This window comes from Ornithorhynchus anatinus, chromosome 2, assembly GCF_004115215.2.
Source record: "Ornithorhynchus anatinus isolate Pmale09 chromosome 2, mOrnAna1.pri.v4, whole genome shotgun sequence".
Taxonomy (NCBI): domain Eukaryota; kingdom Metazoa; phylum Chordata; class Mammalia; order Monotremata; family Ornithorhynchidae; genus Ornithorhynchus; species Ornithorhynchus anatinus.
In genome coordinates, this window is record NC_041729.1 from 112399373 (window position 1) to 112405003 (window position 5631).

Here is a 5631-nt window from a genome sequence, read left to right on the forward strand (position 1 = left end):
CCCCTTTCCTATGGCCTAGTGAAAAGAACATGGGCTTGGGAGCCAGAGGAACTGCTTTGTGATCTTAAATAAATACTTTTCTCCATTACTCAGTTTCCTCACAGGTAAAATGGGGGTTCAATACCCTTTCTCCCTCCTCCTTAGATTGTGAGCTCCATGTGGGACACAGTCTATATCTGACCTCACTATCTTACATTTACCCCAGTGCTTAGTACAATTCTTGGCACACATTAAGCACTTAAATACCACAATTACTATTATTGGGTTGCAAAAATTATGTAGAGAAACTGGGGTGGTTAAAATAAACACAATAATTTTCAGGCTCCTCTAGCCAGAACTGCCCTGGATCCAATCTGCGATAACCAACCCAACACTTTAGATGTTGTATAAATTGTTCTCTTTTGCCCACTTGCTGGGAGATGCAGTGATGGAGAAAGCAAGGTGGTACCACCCCTGGCTCCTTACTCACACCCGTTTTGTGTGTGTGTGGTGTTTCTTAAGCACTTACTATGTGCCAGGCACTGTCGTAAGTGCTTGAGTAGATACGAGGTAATCAAGTTGGTCACTGTTCCCTCTCACATGGGGCTCACAGTCTTAATCCCCATTTTACAGATAAAGTAACAGGCACAGAGAAGTGAAGTGACTTGCCCAAAGTCACACAAAGGACAAGTGGCAGAGCCCTGATTAGAAGCCAGGTCCTTCTGACTCTCAGATCCATGCTCTATCCCTTAGTCCATACTAGGTCTCAAGGAACTCCTTCCCCCTTCTTATACAGCAAACCACTGCTCGACCCTACTTCAAAGACCTTCTGAAATCAAATTTTCCCCAGGGGGTCTGGTTCAATGCATCGCTTATCTCCCCATCCCTTCTCCCCCTCTGCTGCCAAATCACCACTTCTGTATCACTTAGGCACTCAGCTCATTATCCCCATTCAGAGCACTTAGGTACACGTAGTACAAACTCTGTTGCTACCCCTATGTGTAATTTATTTTAGTGTCTGTCTCCCAGGGAAAATTGTAAGACCTTTCTTGAGGGGAGGATTCTCATGTATTAACTCTTTGTACTCTCCGAAGTGCTTAGTAAACAGTGTTATGCCTAGAGTAAATGTTCGATAAATGTAATTGATTGGTGAAGTGCCCCAAGATACCCCACACTTAATAATAATAATAATAATGGTATTTATTTATGGGATATTATGAGAGATTGTACCAGCAAGGTAGCAGTTTGTATGGAAAGTCAAAGGCGGATCTTGGTGGTGTTGTGAAGGTGAGACCAGCAGGTTTGGGTGACAGTTTGGATGTATGGGTGAATGAGAGAACAGAATCAAGGATGACACCAAGGTTGTGGGCCTGTGAGATAAGAAGGATGGTAGTGCCATCCACAGTGACAGGGAAGTCAGGGAGAGGACAGGGTTTGTGAGGGAAGATAAGGAGCTCAGTCTTGGACATGATGAGTTTTAGGTAGCAGGCAGACATCCAGGTGGAGATGTCCTGAAGGCAGGAGGAGATACAAGCCTGGTGGGAAGGGGAGAGTCCAGGGGAGGAGATGTAGATTTGGGTGTCATCTGCTTAGAGATGATAGTTGAAGCCATGGGAGCGAATGAGTTCCCCAAGGGAGTGAGTATAGATGGAGAACAGAAGGGGGCCAAGAACTGACCCTTGAGGAACCCCTACAGTTAGTGGATGGGAGGGGGAGGAAGAGCCTGCGAAAGAGACAAAGAATGAACAGCCAGATTGATAAGAGGAGAACCAGGAGAGAACAGAGTCCATGAAGCCAAGGTTGGATAGAGTGTTGAGGAGTAGGGGATGGTCGACAGTGTCAAAGGCAGCTGAGAGGTCGAGGAGGATTAGGATAGAATAGCAGCCATTTATTTTCATGCCTGTCTCCCTGTGGAGACTGTTACCTCCTTGCTGTCAGGGACTGTGTCTACCAATCTGTTATATTGTACTTGTATTAGAAGAGGAAAGTATGGCTTTGTGAATAGAGCACAGGTCTGGAGTCAGAAAGATATGGGTTCTAATCCCGGCTCCTCCATATGTCCATTGTGTGACCTTGGGCATGTCACTTTACTTTTCTGGGCCTCAGTTATCTCACTGTAAAATGAGGATTAAGAGTGTGCGCTCCATGTGGGACAGGGACAGCGTCCAACCTGCTTAACTTGCGTCTAAAACAGTGCTTGGCACACAGTAAGCACTTAACAAGTACCATAATTATTATCATGATTACTATTACTTTCTCAGGTGTTTAGTACAGTTCTCTGAATGCAGTAAGTGCTCAATAAATACCATTTATTGATTGATAAGTAGGAGGGAGAGTGCTAATCTGGTGTTTCTGCTTGATGCAGAGAGGAATGGGAAACGACTAAAGTTTCTCATGAGTGGGGAGACAGGGGTAGAGTTGATGCTTTAGAAACATTAATCTGGGCAGAAAATGACTTATTCTGATTCTATCAACTGCAAACATTTTTATGCCTGCCTCCCTCGATAAATTGCAGCTTTCTCATGGGTAGAAAATGTAAATCGCTGCAGGACTTGCAGTGTACAAGTGGATTAGGTGTATTAGCCACACCTGGGCGAGACCATATGGAGCAGGCCTCTTCCTCTGGCCCAAGAGAGGGATGGGACAGGGCTTCAGGACTACAGGAGTGAGTTTAAGCCACCCTTCCCCAAACCAGGCACTCCCCTGGCCACCACAAATTAATCTGGGCCAGTTGGCTCCTCAGTCTACTCTTTAGCCGGCTCTGATCTTACTCCTTCCAACCTCTGGAGAGCCAAAATGGAGCCTCCATGGTGTAGATTGGAGTGAGGTAGAGGGTCTCTGGGTGGGACCCAAGAGTAGTCCAGCAGGGCCTGGACTTGAGGGCAGTGGCTACGGAGACCATGGGCCCCCGGCAAGGCCATGAGGGAAAACATTCAAAGCTATTCAGACAGTGATCTGAGAAGGAGGGACCTGTGAAAAAAGGGTAAGAAAAAATGCTAGGAATATGAAAGGGCCTGAAGGGAGATGGGTGGTGGTGAGGGATGACCTGCAGTGATTGTCTGGGGCAGGCAGGATGACCTGTGGTGATTGGCCAGAGCAGGAGTGTTGATTTATGGTGATTGGGCAAGCCAGGTGGGGCAGAGCCTGGGTTATTCTGGGGTTGCTATTCCCTGGAAAACTCTTTGAAAATTCCTTCAATATTGTGTATATTTATGTCTGTAAAAATGTTGGCAAAAATCATTGTCAGCCACTGGCATCCCTGATTCAGACCTTGAGCCTAGCCTTTTCCCAGCCACTCAGCCACCTATTCTCCCCATGCTTCTCCCCCTCGCTGTGCTGCCCCTACTTCCCCCTGAAATGTGGGGCTGCAGTGACAAAGCCCCATCAACTGATGCAGACATAATCACAGTAAGTGATCTGGTCATAGTAAGTGCTTAATGAATAGCATTACTACTATTGAGCTTGTTAGCTGCTTTCCAAATGCATAGTATGTTTTCTTACCTGAAAAATAATTTGGCATGCTTAAGGCCTATAGAAATGAGATGTCATATATGTTTCTGTGTCATTGACTTCAATGATCAAGTTAAATTTGAAATATTTTAATTCAGTTTGTTGTCCCCTAGTTTCATTTTACATTTATTTATTTTCATTATTTGATTGATTTTTGAAAAAATATCAGTATAACTATAGCAGAAATATTTATATTTTATAGGGAGTTGCAGGCTCCCTAAAGTAGTGTGTGGAGGTTGTTGGGGGAGGGAGATAAGGAAAGGGGAAAAGGAAGAGGGATGGGGAAAAGTGTGTGAAATAATTTTGTAACTGGGATGCGTGCTTCAAATGTGCTGAATTGTTTGAGACAGCCATATCTATCCTCTGCCATCCAGAGACACCAAATTGACCATTGCCAGGGGATGGTGTGGCAGAGAGGAAGGGGATGCCCCGGGTCTGTACTACACAGCTCCTCCGTTCTCCTCAAGGCAGCAATTTATAAACAAGAACAGATCCTCCATGTGCCCTCCCATCCCCACTCCCTCAACTGGCCACACAGTCCTTCAGAATTATCCACAGCATGGCCCAGTGGGAAAGCTGCATGCCCTGATAACCAGGGCATCAAAGAACCTTGGTGCTAATCTAGACTGTAATCTAATTTTGGGCAGGGAATGTGCCCATTAACTGTGAAGTATTGCACTCTCCCAAACACTTAGAACAGTGCTCTACATAAGCTAAGCACTCAATAAACACCATTGATTGACTGATTATTCCCAGCTCTGCCACTCATCTGCTCTGTGACCTTAGGCAAGTCATCTGATTTCCCTATCTGTAAAAGATCAATACCTGTTCTTTCTCCTACTTAGACTGCTAGCCCCAAGGAAGTCAGGGACTGTGTTTAACTTGATACTTTACTATTTACCCCAGTATTTAGTACAGCAGTTAGCATATAGTTAGTACATAACAAATACCACAGTTAATAATAACTGCAAGGTGTGAATGGGACATAATATTATCAAAACAAATAACACAGAAGAGTCCTAAATATACATTAATGGGTTGGAACACATCAATTCAACTGAATAGGACAGATTTTCCAAACCATTGAGTCTAAAGGAGTCTGTGACAGAGGTGTGGTTCACATAAGAGGCTTTTGATTAGCTTACAGATATTTCTGAGCGCCCTATCAATTTTACCCATCTGAGGCAAACATGCCACCATCCCCTCCCCTCCCCTCCCAGTCATTTGAGGTAATACGATGCCTTCCTAATACCTGTCCCATTTAGGCATTCCCCAGTCTTGGGGTTCTTCTCTGCCTCGGCTTCTGGCCCCAGAGGATTTTTTAAATGCTTTTTTTAAATAAAGAGAAATAAACATAAGGCTTTTCATTTCATCTCTTCCACCTCCTCTAAGGGGAGATGAACCACTGACAGCATGAACCTCCTTAAGTTCTTTGTGCCCACTCTGGCTCTCTCCTCTGCAGTTCCAAGCATGGCAGCGTTGGCAGGGCAGCAGCAGCAGCTCTCCACTCCATGGAGATCAACCAGGAAAATGAGTTGGGACTGCAGAGGGAAACTTGTTTTCCTGCTCTTCTCATGGACTCCACTTCCCCACTCCCCGCTGCAACTGTTGCTCCTGAGCCCAGGAAAATAATAACTTTGTGGTATTTGTTAAGAGCTTACTGTGTTCCAGGCCCTGTACTAAGTGCTGGGATGGATACAAGCAAATTGGGTTGGACATAGTCCCTGTCCCACAGGGGCGGTCCTAGTTTCAATCCCCATTTCTACGGTGGAGGTAACTGAGGCACAGAGAAGTGAAGCAACTTGTCCAAAGTCACACAGCAGACAAGTTGCAGAGCCAGGATAAGAGCCACAACCTTTTCACTCCGGGGCCTGGGCTCTAACCACTATGCCTTGCTGCTTCTCCAGTGGCTGGAAAATTAGCCGGGACAGTGGGGGAAAACATATTTTCCAGCTTCCCCCACTCTAGAGCCCAGAAAAATGACCCAGGACAATGGAGAAAACTGCATGTAACCCCACAGTCAACCTGGGTTCCTTTCTCCCAAGCTTCACAGAATGTTCTGCCTCCCTCTTCCCCCAGGTCCTCCCTCTGTTTGGAAGTTCTGATGCCTTCATAATATAAACTGTGTATAAAGCCAGCCAG